The 18,933-nt window shown below is 39.0% G+C and overlaps 1 long non-coding RNA gene across 1 annotated transcript; it reads left to right on the top strand.

Moving 5' to 3' along the window:
* The first annotated feature begins 10,657 nt into the window (after positions 1-10,657).
* LOC120433041 lies at positions 10,658-14,758 on the top strand. The gene is made up of 4 exons (XR_005608268.1): positions 10,658-10,990; positions 11,574-11,705; positions 14,381-14,589; positions 14,682-14,758. It is a non-coding gene; the product is annotated as an uncharacterized LOC120433041 (long non-coding RNA).
* Positions 14,759-18,933: the final 4,175 nt, after the last annotated feature.

The following is an 18,933-nucleotide window of genomic DNA, read 5'->3' as shown; positions in this document are numbered from 1 at the left end:
AATGTCTTTGTTCACGATAAAATCTGAGTCAAAATATTGTTTGTGTCATAACCTTGAGTGTAAACACTGCTATGGTTGTTACCAAACCTATCACGATACTTTAAACTTCACACAGAGAGGTGCAGCTGTGAGGTGTCCCCTCAGCAAAAAATAAAAAATAAAAATTTATAGATATTGAATGATGAGCAACTACAGGGACAGAAATAAATAGTACTGTGCTAGAAGATGAATGTTTTGCTGACTTACAAATGCCAACTGCAAGCATCCTCTCCATGCTTTCTCATTCTAAGTGATACCTCCTTATTGACTGGTGTGTTGCTTCGAGATCTCAGAAAACTACATCAGCAACATGAGGTCATTTTATGTTCTCCCATCTGCAGAGCTGTGCTCCTACTAATGATTTGCACAAGGAAAGGATGTGGGGAAAAAACATTAAGTGAATTTTAGGTTTGAACCACTATTTCCAACCTGAAAAATCACTGTTTACAAGGTATCAAGTGCTGGGGGACTCTTTTGTGGTTCTGCGTGTCAGGGTGTATGTTGGACCATTTTTCAGAGAAGTCTGCTAATTATGGCAGACTAAAACAATGAAAAGAAGATTGCCACAAGGCCTACAGATTCCTAGTACATGAAAAAATGCACACACACACAAACAGTGACAATTATCTCATTGCTCTGAGCACAGCTGCTTAAGCTCATCAGCAACCTGAAGAAGATAAGTTGTGACAGAACGAGGAGTGAGGAGGGAAAAAATAACCAAAAAGGAAAACAAGGCAAATTCATTTCTAACTTCACAGGGAGCTGGAAACATTCAGGCCATCTGCCGCAAACAAACAACTTTGCTGTACTGATGAAAGTGACACAGATGTGTCAGTGAGGAGTTGGATTCAGTGAGCAGCACTATCAGGGAAATGAGAAGGAAGCGGTGTAATGGAGAAAAGAAAAACCTGGGGAGAGGTGACTTTCGAGGTCACTGTTGTTACAGATTTTCATGCTTCAAGGAGGGAAATTCAAAATATTTTCTTCTGTCTGCGTTCCAGTCAGTCTCAGGGTGAGCAGAGCATACAAAAAGTTATTTTTTTCCTGACAGCTCCCCTAAGGAGCTTAGGCCAAGTATGAGGATTTACACCACGAACTTATACTGGGTCTGCTTCAGGTTCTACTTCAAGCCTGTCTGCTACGCCTCTACAGGTTAATTCCCAAAAGGATGTCCAAAAAAGCAAAACAACCACATCAGCTGGTTCCTGAAGTGGACCGTAGCTGGCCCATTGGAATCAAATTTAAGACCAATTTTAGGCAGCAAGTTAAGTTAATGTGCACATGACAATATTACATTATCTATATTACCAAAGGTATTTCTCAGTACATCATTACTTAAATGGTGATTCTAAAATTGGCTGTGAACCAGAGGCCAAAAAAGTGCTTAAACAGTATAGGATATACAGTACTATATGACTGCATGGTTAAATGGGGCATATAGTCAAAAGCTCTTTGTGTGGTCACTATATAAATTCTATACACTAACATAAAATGTACTTTTAATAAAAATGGTTGGACTGATTCTCATCTAAATTACATGTTTCATGCAAAGCTCGGCTGATATACAGTCATGTGAAAAGGAGAGTTTTCACGGGACTTTGTGCAGTCATCTTAAAAACTAAATGACTCGTGTTTGTGCTTGTGTTACCACCTTTAGTGGGAATACATTGCTATACAAATGAGTTTAAGGTTGACTCAAGATGCCTAGGTCGTCACCTGATGTTTGTGCAGACATGCTGTGTTTGGTTTCTGACAAATTATGGCCAAACTTCTGCACCTCTAACGTATCTGTCCAAAGGACATTGTTCTCAAAGTCTTGTATTCCGTTCAAATACAACTTTGCAAACCTAAGCCGGGTTGCCATGTTCCTTTTAGGGAAAAGAGGCCTCCTTCCAAACAAGCCAAACTTGTTCAGTCTTTTTCTAATTGTACTGTCATAAACTTTAATTTTTAACATACCAACTGAGGCCTTCAGAGTCTGAGATGGAGCTGTTTTACAATAAACATTTTACAATTTCTCTGAGCATTGCACGGTCTGATCTTTGGATGAATTTGCTGGGACATTCGCTCCAAGGAAGAATGTGGCGTTGTATCAACGCACACCTGAATCCTTCAGACCTGCAAACTGCAAAGTCTTCTGCCTTTATAGAGTTTCTCGCATTTCTTAACTTCTTAATTCCTATGGAAGCAGTAAGGGTATACTTTCTTTTTCACGTGACTCTACCTGTAGTTATCGTGAAGCTAGCTACAGCCATGAACCAATCTCTTCATTTCTCTGCCATGGGCACCCAAAATATTGCTCATACACTATACAATATTCTGTATTACTAAACCAGTGAGAGTTCAATAACTAATCCACCTCAGTAATTAATGCAGTGAGAGATCAATAATAGTGGCATGGTATCTGGTGAGGTTGGATCACATCATGGGAGGATGAACCATGATATGAGACGTGTACATTTGTGTTGTAATTCTGATCTTGGTTTCATATAAGAAGACTAATCAAATAGTGCTAAGTGTCACTACATCTGACATATTAATGCCAGATGTCGAAAATCTTAGAAATCTTGGGTTTAAAATACAATAGAAAAGTTTGGAGTGTTCCTGGATAGCCTCACTTGTCATTAAATCAAGTTTTGGCACCAGGTCTTGAAGTCTCTGAAGAGAAAAGAGAAATGGGTAACACAAAGCCAAATCAATGGAAATGGCAGTTCAGAGCGCCCTGCAATTTTCTACAACAGTCAGTTCCCTTTAGTAGAAAGCAGAGCTTGTGACGCTTGCTAATTCAGCTGCTAAAGTTTTGCTGTTTACCACCCACTCTCGGTTCTATTAGGCAGACCAACTGGAGATTTATCAGCTTGATAATACCCACAGTTGTGATGCAGTGAAGTAGTAGTTTAACTTCACTTTGTATGGAAATACTTAGGGATTTGCATAGTGATTCCAAAGTCCACTTTGGAAAGGTCACTTTATTGAATTTGTGTGTCATTAACCAGTAAAGCTACAAACAGTGTTGGGCTGTAAAAGGAATAAATACGCTTTACCCCTCAGCTGTAACAGGCTGATGGGGTATCGTCTTCACCCCGTTGGGCGGGCGGGTTTGTGAATGCGGTAACCTGTGAATGTGCCAACATAGGATTTTGAAATTGATACCAAAGGTTTATCAACTAAAAATCTCACACGAGTTTACATTTCAGTCAGAAGTTTTCTAAAAATCTTGCAAATGTAAATGTAAATAAGTTATCAATGTAGATTCATATATTAAAGAATATTGAGTTGTTCTTTTTTTTTTTTTACATTCATTGGTATTGGAGCCTTTCTAGGAGCATAAAGCAATAGCACATAGTGTCAGTGATCTTAACCAACTACCTATGCTTGTGTTACAAGCTATACAGGACCAGAACAACTCTTTCTACAGGCTTAGTGATGAGAAGATTATAGTGGTTATCTTTCACCTGCAAGAGGTGTTTTTATCTTCAGGTCACATGTTCCAGCTTTATGGAAGAAAGGTGGTATTTCATTTTTAAGTGTTATTTGCACCTACCAGTGCAGACCTCTTACTCTGTTGTGCTATATATAATGCTAGAAAGTGGATGTATGTAACATCACTGATATCCAAGCATGTTTTTGTGTCACCTGAAAGCCCACCATAAAGCTACAGCAGCCACTGATGCTTTCTCTTAAGTGCATGGATACAGAAACCCGAGATAGCTTCATGATTTATCAACCATATCTGTCACATATTTCAGTGCTATCTGTATACCTGCACTTCTCCAGAGCAATTTGTTCTTGCAGTGTGTGAGCACACTATGATAACACCTCATTCACTCACCCTGATGGAGGAGACACTATACACAAACTCAGGTCAGTGCAGTTTGAGATTAAGATAAATTTTATTGTGCCTGCATGGAAATTTGTCTTGTGCACTGAAGGTGCACCAAGGACAAGAAAAGGTACAAATCAAAGCTACAATCAGCAGTCCAGGTTGTTTCAAAAGCTTTGCAGTGAACATAATAATTGACTATCTGTAGAAGGAGAAAAAATGTGATCAGGATTATTTTCAGTGAGTCTTTGACTGGACAGTTTACTAATCAAAACCAATAAAGGCTGCTGCTAATAAATGAATAGTTTTTAAGGCGATTATTTTAATATTTTAAATTATATTTAGGGAGTTGTCAGACACATGCAATCTGACCATTAAAGAAAGAGCAAATGTAATAATTATTGCAAATAATTTGCAATAATTTGTATTTATTCCCATCCTCGTTTACCAGCACTCCCCTCCTGCCCTCATACTCCCCCACTTCCCTCCAAATCCTCTTCCCGTCCACAAAATTTGAGCAAGATATTCAGTGCTGAGTCTGCTGTTTACAGTGACTGTTGAGCTAGAAGCAACAAAGCATAAACCAGTCAGGGTGTTTGGCTGAGAAGCAAAGGCTGTATCTAGCAAGCTCATAAATAACCCCAAGGTTGGCAGCAAACACCCACTAAAGCATGTCTGTTTATCCCAGCGCTGCATGCTTAACAGTGAAGGACGGACTATAAACATTTGCTGCTTTCACATTAGGGTCAGCCTGCCAGTGGTTTCTGAAGGCTGACATTTCAATGCTATATACATATTTTTGGACTCCTCCTTTGTATCAGTATGTGAACACACCACTTCTCCTGTCTATTGTTGTAAGGTAGTGCTGTACCTATTGCTGAAATTCAAAACGCATCTTAAAGCAAGCTCATTATTTCATGTATTTAGGCACACCCACAGTGGCTTGGGTTGGGCATTGTGCTCTCCCAGCTGTATGTGTTTCTTACACTTTTCCTTTACTTTGTAATAGGGCTGGGCGATATGGCCCAATATTCATATCTCGACATTCTTTAGCTGGATGGTGATCTACGATATATATCTCGATATATTTTTTTAAGCCATAAAGTAAGAACAAAAAGAGAGTTCTTAGTCAAAGCTGTGTCCTCTTTTTCCACTTTTATTAACATACAGCATAGATGGACATGAAAAAATTACTCAGAAATAAATTATCAGCATTTATTAAAATAATGATCCAGACATTAAATTAAAAAAATGTTGTTTTTGTGCATAAGAAAAAGCTCACAACTGTGCAGTCAAAATGTAAACTAAAAGACGCTGAGCATAATAACAAAGATAGATTTTGCAGCTGCTCTGTTCCCAAGTTCTACTGCGTGACTGACAGCCTTGAGTTTTACATCCGATTTGTCACCATGTCTTTTATAGGTGCCATTTATGGTCCTTATACACACACAATACGGTAATATTACGTTGAAGCAGAGTACGTATTACTCTGCGAGGCTCCTGACGATGGTAGCCGTAATGCTCCGACAATCCATCAAGTTTTGACTTTACATTAATATCTATGTGACTGTATCTTTGTCTCCCCTGCATGTGGACCTGGACCATCAGTGAAACTAAGCATTTTCTTCCATTAGTGGGTGTGGTCCAGGAAAGAGCCAAGCAGGCACACCTGTTTCCCCATCTTCAACCACTTTCAGTATTTAAAAACAGCTCTCATCACTGCCCATTGCCAGGTTATTAATGTGCTCCATGTGGGAATGTTGCTTGGACTGTTTACAGGTCAGATTTATGATTTACGATTTGCTTACTTGTCTTATAATCTTGTACTCATGCTCATACTTCCTCCTCAAAGTGAGTCCTGTTTGTGGTGCCTGCTGGAATACTAACTTGTGTATCTGCCAAAGCAGGTATGTTTTCCATGGGGAGCAGGAAAACATACCTGTTTTTGCAGACTTGGAGGCCCAGAGCTGACCTTGTGTAGAGTAATGAGGACAGAGAGCAAAGTAAAAAAATTGCTCTCGTGAGCTTTCAGCCTTGAGAAAGTTCCAGAAAATGTACCTGTTCAGATTACAAGTTACTTACCTATGATCAGAATTTTACTTTAAAGAAAATTATAGAAGATTTCACTTCCTATGTGAAACTCTTCTTAACAGTGTGTGACATCCAGCTTTTGAGAAAATCATTCATTACCTAAAATCCTTTTGAGTTTGTTCATTGGACAAATGTTTCTTGTGTCTTGCATTTAAGGTCTCCTAGAGTCCTGTGTGCTATGTATAATTTCCTGTATGCTGCTAAAGGATTGAGGCTAAAGACCTTTCTTTAATGCAGCCATTCACAATTACATCCTGCGTCCTTTACTGTTACTTGATTTTTAAGATTTTTCACATGTGAATAAACAGATCTGCTCATTTAGATCAGTGCATGTGGCAACAAGTGCACTTGTAGCTCAAAATGTGCATCGATCCAGAATATAAAATTATACAATTATATAGTTACTTGCTGCTCCAGGTCAGTTGGCTCTCTGAAATTATGTCTCTACCTCCTTAGATGTGGTTCCAGCTCTGCCAACAAGCGCTCAAAGATCTTCACTGACGTATTTACAAAAGCAGTCACCTAATCTTAAGTCCAGTCGTAAAACTAAGTAGGTTGTCTGCCTCCTGAAACCAAACTGGGAACTGGTTCCACAAAAGAGTTGCCTGAAAGCTGAAGGCTCTGCCTCCCATTCTACTTTGGTAAGTTTCAAGTACCACAATAAGCAAAGTGCTCTGTTAAGATAATGTGATACTGTGAGGTCTTTATAATAGCTTAGAAGTAAGAAATGTGTAAACTAGCTTTTCAGAATTACTCAGAGTCTGGACATTTCTAATTTTAGAGGTATTACACAGATGGCTGAAAGCGTATCCTGGTCAAAAATGACTGCAGTATTCCTCACAGTGCTGCTCGAGGCCAGGTAATGCCATCTAGAGCAAGTGTCTGGTTAGGTGCCATGTTTCTGAGGTTTCTCGGGCCCAAATATGATCATCTCAGTCTTGTCTGAATTTAGTGCGTTTTATGATGTGAATTTCAACAAATGTTTTTCGATATCCACTTAAAAAATCCTTCTTGGACAAGCCACACAGCTGCTTCACTGATCTATTACTGGCAAATACATAATGTTGAGTATCGCTTCCTGGGCTCAGTGAAGTATTCAGTTTCCTAAATTCAATAAAGAGCAGGACAGAGTCGCAAAAATTACCTTAATCCTTGATTGTGGCTTCTGGCTGCCATACAGGAGAAAACATTATTTTGTAATCTTACAGTCCACTGTAATAATACTCTTGGCAAATAATGTGTCTCTTGCTTAGGAAGTAATGCAACAATGGCTATTAGATAGATGAGAAGAGAGAGCCTTTTACTGATTTTACCGCAAAAGAAAATTATTGTGCTACAGACATATATATGTGGAATCTCATGCCTGATAGGTGTGTTCACCTGTCACAGATAAACAAGTTATTGTATTGTTATCCTGGAATCAACAGCTTCTATTAATCAGGGGTATAGCAGGCAGTCAGTCAACACAGTACCAATAAAAAATGTAATGAAAACAAAAAAAATAAGATGTAAGTTGCACAACTCTACATTTCCCTTTAAGAGAAACCCACATCCAGACTCTCACATCTCAATGTATCAGTCCAGCCTTAATTCACATTGATTTATGGACAAGTGCATGCACACAATTGCAGCTACTCAGATAACTCAAGGATCAAGACGCCTTAGTGCTCATATAATTACATGCGTGCAAAACTCTTTTCCAGCTCATTTTGCAGCCGGAGAAACATGGGATTTGAGTAAAGCACTTTCACACAATCATTAAGGAGCCTGACCTAAATAAATGAGGACAACTAGCTAATACGTGGATGGAAATATTAAAGCCGTTTCTGCTTCTTTCCACGTTTTTTTTTCTCATTCTCTTCATTTTCATTGCACATACATCAATTTTCTACTGCTGTTGAATTTTGGCTTTCAGTTTTCCTGACCCTGTCCTTTTCAGTGAGCCTTTCTCTCCCCTGCTCTCGTTGCCTCTGACTCTCTTCTCTTAGTTCTCTCATTTTCCCCAAGTGGTCACAGAGTTTCCACCCAAATGAAAGTCGGTCTTTGAGTCCTATAGTGGCCCCAAGCCAAAAAAATTAAGTATCATGACGATGAGTGAGAAATGACTGCCTGCTGCTCGTGGCCCCCATTTGAGCATTTCCCTGTTTGATGTCATTGTGTGGCTATGCTTCACGCTACACGCTCATACATTTGTAATTGATGGCGTGTATTTAGCTAGTGTATCATTTGAGACAGGCAAGGATCATCTTTTTTATTAACTTGTTTTTGTTGTTTTCTTTGCTTCTGTTGCTCCTTACACTTGTATTTAGAGTGGTTTGACACTTTTTCCAGAAGCCAATTGGCGTTTACCCAAATCACACTTGAGTAAATTGCAGAAAGAACAAGAACATACTGCAGGGATTCTGCCCAGGAGATTTCATTATAATATCCAAGCTGGAGTTTGAGGATTCGGCCATTCATCCGTTCAGTGTTTAAGCTTGCAAACATCTGTACTGACAGGCGCATTAACTTATTATCTATAGTGAAATTTTATATGTTTAAATACCAGGTCAGTTTTAGGTAACTGAAAGCAGAAAAGGTTTTCTGAGGTGCAAATGATGAAAACTCTTGCAGAATTGATTGATGTGCGTAGGAGACCTTTAGAAACGAGGACACGTGCGACATGGATTTTGTTTTTTCTTTGGAGGTTGTTTTTTTTCCTATTCCTAAACCAGCAGCAACCTCTTGAGCCAGAAATAATAAGCCAGTGTGCAAACATGCCAAAAACTGCATTACCTCATATAAACCCCAACTCACAGAACTCCATGTTAAGCCAAGCCAAGACACCTTTATTTATAAGCCACTGACAAAGTGTTAAACATAGCAATAAAAATATGTTAGAATACATTTTTAATAAAAATATAAATAAAAATCCATCTAAAAATGTAATTAAATTTACAACACAACATTAAAGCATCAATACAATACAAGGTGGAATTAAACATGAGTAAAACAGTCACAAATAAACACATTTGGGTGGAACGCCAAGCAGAAGAGATGGGTCTTAAGAATGGATTTTTTTCTACGGTCAAAGGCCTGTACCCTCTGACCCTGTGCTCTGTCCGCGAAACATCCAGGAGCAGCTGTTTAGCTGATCTAAGAGACCAGGAAAGGGAGTGCAACTGTAGCAGAGAGGTAGGGTGGGGCAAATCCATTTAAGCACTTAAAAACACATAAAAGAAAATGTTAAAATAAACTCTAAATTGCACAGGCAGCCAGTGAAGTGAGGATAAAACAGGAGTACTTTGCTGTCTGATATCTTACAATGTGCGACGCAGCGCAGATAAAGCCAGCCAAAAACACACAAAAACAACCAAGTAGTGATGCAATCAAGGACAACTGGACTGCAACTTGTCTAAGTTCGCCTATGGCAATAAAGCTGTGTGGACTGTGATTGATCAGTGATTTCTTGTAAACCAAGTGGAGCTTCTGTCAGATGTTAAATCATTTACAAAGGTGCTGCAAGTGAATATGTGTTTGTATTGTTCCTAAACCACAACTGCTATTTAAAAAAAAACGATGCAATCTGACATCAACTTAAAAATTCACAGAAAATAGATAAATAATAGAAATTAAATAAAAGCCGAATAAAGGATTTTCTTTGCATGTGTAGACTCTAAAGCTTTATAACAAATACAATGGGGATGGAGATGAGGGGTTTAAATCGTGAAGCTTGAAGCTGCATCACTTTGGGCGTGGCCACTGACCACATGGAGTAATAGGCGACTGCTGACAGAGATGGCTGAAGCTACTAACTGTCGGCATTTAGTCAGTGCAGTAAATGCTAAAGCGATTGGTTCTTATGAAGCGATTTTATACTTTATTTAAACACTTAAAATGCTTTCTTATTACAAGTCTAATTCCCCCAGTCGCAGGCCATTTTCTGAAACTAGCTTGTTGTGTGGACAACAGTCTGTACTGACAGATTTGGGGGGGGGGGGGTTTAGTGCTTAAAATTGTACTCTTATTTCATTACATATATTTTCAGAGCAATAGAGGCACTCATGGATATACCTTGCTAATCACCTCCCACTAGCAGTCCACCTTTTCCTCCACAAGTGGTTATGTATAGCTAAAAAATTAGGCTGTTGACAAAAAAAAATGTTTAAACTCAACGCTCCATAATGTAGTTTACCAAACAGTGTATCTATAAATACAGCCTATGTTAGGTTTGTCTGGATGGAGATCATTTTAGTTTTAAAATGAAAAGGTATTATTGTATATGTAGCCTCTCCTCCTATTTTCCAGCAGCTATACCTCCTATTTTTTGGGGGACGTGGTTGTCGTGCTAATATATCTTCAGCTCTCCTTGAGTCACCTCTTTGATTTGATTTCCAGAATTCTCTAATATATTTTATCCTTGATACATGTAGTTTGTGTAGTGCATACATGCCCCTGGTTTATGCGTGTGTCACAGCAGAGGAGAGAATCTGTTTCACAATTACGTGGAGCCGAGCGAGGCGGGCTGACTGACAGGCTCTGCTTGTCTCTCAAAGAGGCAGCGAGAATTGAGTAGCAGTAATCCACCACGCACTACTGGGATTTCACACTGTGACTTCATGCCTATACTCTGAATTATTTGCTGCCAAGGGAATTTCACAGTCACACCGGGGGTCCCTCTGCGCTTAAACTGTGCGTATGTGTCTCTGTACAGTGAGAGCAATTAAATGATTGATGGTGATTGATGTGGCCGGGATAAAAGAACACGCGCGCACGCACACACACTAAACAGCCCTTCCCCCATCTCTTCACCATCCAGGCCAATCACCATTAATCGGCTAATTGCTTTGCACTTCAGCTCACTGAGTTTGAGGATTGAATCACTATTCAATTAGAAAATAGAACTGCTTCAATTCTCCCAAGGCTCCCACTTCTTTCTGTTTGTCTCTGTCCCCACTCGGTAGCCATGGTGATTCTGACATGAATGGGTCATGAGTGTGATCAATGAGATTATTCCTCCTCCTCTGACATGTGGAGGTGCGTCACTGGGCAGGAGGGGTAAGTAAACAGTCACGTCTTTTGGAAGCATAAACTGTAGATAAAAGATGAACATTGGCTCCAGGTGTATTTGTAAAGCCAATCTGGAAACTTCTTTCTGAGGGCCAGCAGGGGGGTGACTCAGCTGTAGCAAAAAGATGTATAGAAGGCTTTGAGAAAATGAAAGTACTTCTCATTTCTCACTTCTTGTTTTGAGACCTCGGTAAATCCTCGCCCAGTTGGGTTTTGGTTTTAGTCCCTAATTTCAAGTATTATTTTATATAGCATTTGTTCATTTAATAAATCAGATTTTGTTTAGAATGGTAGTAACAAAGCATCATACAGTATGGATTAGGGTGTGACTACGTACAGCTATCAGTCCAAGTGAGAGTCATCCCTCGTTAACTGGATCTCGTTAAAAGAAATCACAGGTTTCAAAAAATAAAAAATAACAACAAAAAATTTTGACTGTCAAAATACTAAATTTGAGGTGTTAAACCTGCAGTCCACAAATTGGTGCATAATATCATGTATTTCAAACATTTGGTAGTTCTAGCATGTCTGTGTGTGATACTCAACTCCTTTTCTTTGTTCTCCATTATAGGAAATACAATTTTACGGCTGAAGTGCGGATGCTGTTCAGACAAAACCTTTCAGAAAGCTTTCTCTGCATTGTTTATATAACAAGCAGCTGATTGTGGAACACAAGTGTCAGCACCACTGTTGAATCACAGAGGTGCGTTTGTTTCACCTACTTTTATCTCTAAATCTTCAGTTACATCTTTGATGTTTCAGTTGACTTCAGTGCTTACATGTCATCTGCTTTTCTCTGTGATTTCAACTTCAGTCCTTAGATCAATTTTTTTAAGCTTTCAGCCATTACGATTCAGTTGATATCTAGTATCCTTACCTCTGACTGTGTGTCTGCTGTGTGGACAATTTCCAGAGCAGATTCAACACTTTCACCAGATTGTATTTAAAAAAAAAAAAGGAAAATAATAGGAGCTCCTGAGTGGTGCTTATGAGATACTCTGAAAAGTAAAAACTTATCAGCCTTTTTTTGTGTGTGCAGAAAAAGATCACTGTTCTACACAGTTATACTGTTATACGTTTATTGGTCATTTCATTAGGTATAACTGCTGAACTGCTTATTAATGCATATATCTATTCAGCACTTGGTAACAACTAAAGGCATTTAGGGATGAAGACATGGTCAAGACCAGTGTTGGTCAAGTTACTTGAAAATAGTAATTAGTTACTAATTAATGATTACTTCTCCAAGAAAGAAATCCCTTTACCTTACTGATTACTTATTTTCAAAAGTAATTAGTTACTTTATTACTTAAATACTTTTTAAAAACATGATACACAACCTGAATAAGTAATAAAGTAATAGACCTTTCAGCCCAATTCTATTTTTTCTGCATCATAAAATTGAATCAAATGCAAAAGTCTCATTTTAAAAATTGTTTTATTAGTTTTAATCTTTTAACTTTATACACATTGCATTAAGCAAAAAATTGAATTATATGCAACACTGTGTTTGACTTGAAGAAATTTGTTTAACATTTAAACCTGTTTTCCTCAAAATCCATCATGTAAAATGAAATAATGTTTTGTGTTTCACTCTTTCAAGTAAAACACAGCAGAAAATAAATAAAATCAAAGATTCAGCAGCAATAAGTCCTGTCGCTCTTAAATCTATTTTCACCTGTTTAGCAGGAGTGGGGTCGGTGGAGGTTTGCCCGGTGCTGCAGCGGTCATGTCAGTGGGAGGATCCGGGTGTTTCTCTGTGAACTTCGGTGCTTGCTCAGATTTGAAGTTTAATTTTTCGCTGTAGAAATAAGTTTTCTTCCCATGCAGAGTGTACAGTGGACGCTAATGTTTTTGTCACTTTTTACGGAATCAAACTCAAAGTAATGTCAGTACGTCCACGCTTTAAACGCTGCATGGTCAATCTCTCTCTCATGCAATCCCTATTATCCATTGTTGATCTACACACGTCTGCTGCTGCCACGGACGTCACACGCTCGCACGTCATTGTCATGAGACACTCTCACAAATAAAATCACGGTTTAGTAACGCAGTAACGTGGCATGCTTACGGGAAAGTAACAGTATTTACTTTTTTCAATAGTAATCTCTCACTTTGCCCCTAACTTTACCCATTACTTGAAAAAAGTAATTGGATTACAGTAACTTACTGCCCATCTCTGGTCAAGACAACCTGCTGCAGTTCAAACCAGGCATCAGAATGGGGAAGAAAGGTGATTTAAGCGACTCTGAATGTGGCATTGGTTGACTTTGCCAGATCGACTGGTCAGAATCTGTTGATCTCGTGGGATTTTCCAACACAACCATCTCTCAGGTTTGCAGAGAATGGTCTGAATAAAAGAAAATATCCAGTGAGCAGCAGCTCTGTGGGTGAAAATGCCTTGTTGATGTTAGAGGGGAGAGACTGGACTGGCCACACTGCTTCAAGCTGATAGAAAGGCAACAGTAGTTCAAATAACTGTCCGCTATGCAGACGAGCATCTCTGAATGCACAGCAGATGAAGCCTTGAAGCAGATGGTCTACAGTATCAGATGATGACAGTGGGTGCCACACTTATCAACAAGAAACTGCAGGCTACAATTCACAGAGGCTTACCAATATTTGACAGATTGGAAGAATGTGTGATCTGATGAGTCCTGATTTCTCATGAAACATTCAGATGGTAGGGTAAAAATTTGGCATAAACAACATGAAAGCATGTATCCATCCTGCATTGTGTCAATAGATCAAGCTGCTAGTGACGCAATGGTGTGGGAGGCATTTTCTTGGCACACTTTGGACTCCTTAATACCAAATGAACATTGTTTAAACACCACAGCCTACCTGAATATTGTTGCTGACCATGCCTATTTAATGGCCACACTGTGCCCATCTTCTGATGACTGCTTCCGGCAGGATAACGCACCATGTCACAAAGCTCGAATCATCTCAAACTCTTCTTCTTCTCTCTGCTGCTTCTGTTAGGAGTTGCCACGGGGAATGATCTGTCTCAATCTCACCCTTTTCCCAGTATCCTCCTCTGTCACACCAACCCTCTGCATGTCCTCCTTCAGTACATCCATGAATCCTAATAAAGTGTTCATGTGACTTTATGCCTTACATTGTCACGATCTGGGCTGAGTGCCAGAGTTTGGTGTATTTTTCCTCTCCTGCTCCTGATGTTCTGTTTTTCAGTTCCAGTTCCAGTTCCTCGCATCCATCCCGCGTACTTGTACTCCCGTGGTTTGATACTTCTTATGTAAACCTTGTGCACCTTGTGTCTCCAGTCATCTGTACCTTGGATCAGCATTCACACTCTCCAGTCACTCTCTTGGTTTCACTGACGCTGGTCTTCTTTACCTTTCAATACACTCACAGGTTTCCCCTGCCCATCCTTCCTCGGCCTTGTAAAAATAAACAAAGAAAGAGGTCAGATATCTCCCGTGCCTGCCCTGCAGCTCCTGCCCTCCTGATCCTGGAAGAGAAAGGAAAAGTCAGACATCTTGTTTTTTCTGCTCTGTCATGCTCTCTGACACTCACCTGGCAAAGCTCCCCCCTCTGGAACCTCAACTCGCCACTTCCTCTAAGTAAGCAAGCCACTTCTCACTCATCACTGAAAAATATACTCACCATTGGTTTCGTATCTTTTTATTATATAACTCATCTCTTTCTGTTGCAGTGGACTGCGCTCCTGTGACTCTCACTCCCTGAGCCACCCTGACTACAGGGATTCCTGCATTCAATAAAGTTTTGCGCTAAAGAAGTGACTGTCTGTTGAGTCTGCTTTTGAGTCCTATATTCATATCAGCTGAATGGCCCCTGATATATATTCTGCTGTAATCTGTTCTAACCAAAGAGTAAAGGCTTTTACACACAAGAAAGGCACTTTTTTAAGGCAGCCATTCACACACACCACCTGTGTTACACTCCAAGTTTTACATTTTAAGACTTTACCTTCCGTTGTTTTCCCAGATGTTTTTTCTCCTAACAAAACTATACAGAAATCCGAGAAAATGTATTTTAAAACATATCTAATTCAGCATGAGGACACTGGAATTTCATTATATAGGGGAGTCTTTTATAGAGGCTGATGATATGGACCTGAGATGAGCAATTATTATGTAAATTACTTCATAATTTAATTTTAATTACAAATACAGATCAAACAGATGCATTGAAAAACAGCACCTTGATGACACTATCACGTGTTGCATAAGACGTTTAAAAAAATATATGAAGCCAATTAGGATGGCAGCATAATTAGTCAGATGTCATTATGACCACATTTTGTGTGTGATAATAATCAGAGTGTAACATAGTTACACTCTGATTGTTGTTATTATTATAATTTATAACACAAACTGTATACTCAGTTGTATTGAAACAGTTTAATATTAAAAAACAATCTAAGCACCATGCTGCTGTAACACTATGCACCGTTTTCTTTCCAAATTTGTTTCTTCCCCTTTTTTGCATAAGCAGTAAAAAAATAGACAATACAATCACCATGTACATTTACTTAAAGCAGCATGACTTGATAAGATGCATTTCTGTCAGAGCTTTGTCTCCATGCATCAGCCAGCAGGACCGCAGAGCCACACACAAGCAAATTTTCCCGACATGATGATTGGCAGGTGTAGGTCTCCGTGTCCTTTCTGATAAGGTCTTCAGTGTGGAGCCAATTTTTCTCGAGACTCAAAAGTCTACAGAGTGAATCTTCTAAAAGTCAAACACACGACATGAATTTCAATAGAATTTGTTTTATCCTCGTCCCAATCTCTCAGTTGCTATAGGTTTCTGTAAAAACAGGGGACTATGTTTTGTAAGTATTTTGAAGTCATCAACTTGGTGTCGGGAACAATCCCTCTTTACAGTAATAAATGCTACCTGTAAGTATGCATGGCTATAAAAGCCACTATAAAAGCAGAAGGTTTGGCAGTCTGCTGGTCTGAAGGTGTGTTTAACACAATGCCACAGTCTTCCCTGGAGTAAACGTTACAGCACAATCAGATCGTGTGATGCTCAGAGAAATTGTAAAATTGTAATAATAAAAGTGCTCCATTGCAGACTGTACAGGCCTCAGTTAGTATGCTAAATATTACTGTTTATGACAGTACAATTGGAAAAAAGACTGAACAGGTATAGGTTGTTTGGAATGGTTGCCAGAGGGAAAAGATGGCAGAATGACTTCTGAAACAAAGTTCTTTGGGAATGTGTGGCCATAATGCACAATACCATGTGTGGTGAGCGTAACAGCACAAACACATACCAACTGGTCAGTATGGTGGTGGAAGAATGATGATTTTGTCTTGTTTTCCAGCCACAGGACTGTGGGTACTTTGACTCAACCATTAACTCGTCTGTATACCAAAATACTGTAGAGTGAAATGTCCAACAGCTAAAGCGTCTCCAAAGTTGGGTCATGCAGCAGGACAGTGCTTCCAGTCTACATGACCGTGTGCAGACTAAGATAATTGGAACTCACATTTTGCATATATTCCAACAGTAGAACAGCCTGTGTCCATAATAAAAAAGCATCTGAGTACTAAATTGGCCCCTATGCAGTCCAAACTTGTCACCCACTGAAAATATAGATATTTTGAAATGGAAAAAATAAATCAATGTGGGCCCTGAACTGCTGAATAACTGAAATCCCTTATCCAGGAAGAAGTTTTAGCTTTAAAATGTTTACACAGCATTTCAGTTTCTTTGAAAACTGGGCTGTAGATGACTCATTATTGCTGAATAACACACGTGGGAAGAAAAGCAAAAGCACCTTCTTTGACAGCTATTAATTTGCCTTTTTTCCCCAAAGAACCACTTCAGATTAAATCTAAGATTATTTATACCTGTGTTTCTTCAAAACACAACCTATCAACTATAAGATAACCCACTTTACAATGGGCATTCCCTCTGCGAGTATATGTATTTGTATTTGTCCCATTTTGACATTGAAAGTGGGCTATGGCCAAACTGTGGCCTCTTAAGCTAAGTTCAATTTTAAAAAAAAAAAGACGTTACATTGGTTGGGCTTTTCCTTACCTGCCCCCAAAGACTCATCATCTCTAGTTAGATTTGTCAGCTCTTTCTGCACATTCTGTGTTACTAACCACCTTTGTTAAATATGAAATTTGGCCCCAGTATGCATAATCTGAAAGATGTTTGAATGGTTGAGCTTAGGGGATGATGAACTCGTTTCCATTCTGTTATGCTTTTGTCATTTTGTTTTTATAGAAACATCCGTGAATTAAACTTCCAGATTAAGACCCTAATGCATGAAAACTCTTTTTATTTAAAGGTACGTGTGAACAGACACGCAAACACACTTTAATTTTCCATCCCTGGAAGCTGTAGTACAGTGCATGTTGCAGTAGTCATAGATAATCCATTTAGCAATACATGGGGATTCATGTGGTGGAATAACTCTCATGCCACGGTGTCACTCCCATTTTCAGTCAAAATGCATTCCTCTGCTGAATACATAGACTTCACTCACATGAAATTCTCAGTGGGCTCGAGTAAGGAAGCCACTTTTTCAGAAACCTTTCAAATGAAATCTTGGCACACATGCTCAGGTTTTACTTTTCTCACAAACAAAGCGAAACAAGAGAAATCGGTGGGCATTTATTAGTCTGTGAGTCATCATTTCAAGTACACTATGTAAGAGGTGACTTCTTTATTTTCTAGAGGTAGAGCTACTTATTCTGCTTTTAATTCTTATTTTTTAATTACAAAGAGCTTGTTATCCTGAAGAAGTCATGAGTCTTACATTCCAGCCACTGACAGGCACTTAAGGACGCAAGAGTTCAATGGTTCTTCTGTAGTGTGTTCATATTTCCTGGTGCTGCTGATAGAACCCATAGGAGGTGTGATGAAGAATATTGAGAAAGACCCACCTCTCCAAATCTTTTGCTTTGCTTTGCCTTTAGAAGCTTATTATCTCTGGGTTACTTATTTATGTCTTAGTCTTGATCTTGTCACCCCACGGTTGTCTTTCAGACCCTTGATGCTGTAACCTTTTGTCTCAGTTTGACACCCACATGTAAATCATACAATCTTCACTGATTGTTGTCCTCTGCCAGTATAAATTTCAATTCACTTTCATTTATATAGTGCCAAATCACAACAACAGCTTCATCTAGGCACTTTATATTGTAAGAAGACACTACAATAATACAGAGAAAACAGAGAAAGCCTTAACAATCAGATGATTATCCGCAAGTACTTTTGGCAACAGTGGAAAGGAAAAACTCCCTTATAACAGGAAGTGACCTCAGGCAGCTGGCACCTGCTGTTAGCTCTCTCTGCGGTATGGTATAAATGCCATGCCTTTTTAGTGGTTCAGAGTCAGCTTACCTTCCCAGACTCACTCTCTGGGCTGCTACGCTCATTTATACAAACCACCATAGCAAACCGTGAGAAACAGGACTTGAAGTCATTTCATATTATCTGTCAAAGAAGAGTCAACAAATGACTCCAAATCATATCTCCAAGGAGATATGAAAAAGATAGATAATAAATAAAAATGAAAGCATATTAGTATTTGTGTCAGTGAGTCGGCATATAGCCTGTGGTTTATATTGTTAATTGCATTGTCAATTATGTAACCATTCACATCAGGCCTTTTCTAAATGTTTAACACAAAAGTAATGGTATGAGTACTGTCACAGTCTACTTCCTAGGGGGAGAAAATGAGTAACATAGTGCATTATTATTATAGTTATTATTATTTAAGTGACTTATTTTGCATGACATTGCATTTTGCATGCAGGAGTTGATAGTTCCGACACCTCAGACAGATTCACACTTCTGGCTTGAGGCCGTGAGATTTAGGTGAGGGAGCTATCTGCACAGAGTGTGCAGGAAGCAACAGATTTGATGCACACTTGCTAACAGTGAAGGTTTTGTGCTATTCACACCCTGGCACAACG

Source organism: Oreochromis aureus, linkage group 15, assembly GCF_013358895.1.
Source record: "Oreochromis aureus strain Israel breed Guangdong linkage group 15, ZZ_aureus, whole genome shotgun sequence".
NCBI classification, from domain to species: domain Eukaryota; kingdom Metazoa; phylum Chordata; class Actinopteri; order Cichliformes; family Cichlidae; genus Oreochromis; species Oreochromis aureus.
The sequence above is the reverse complement of the archived record's forward strand: the minus strand, read 5'-3'. Positions and strand labels throughout refer to the sequence as shown.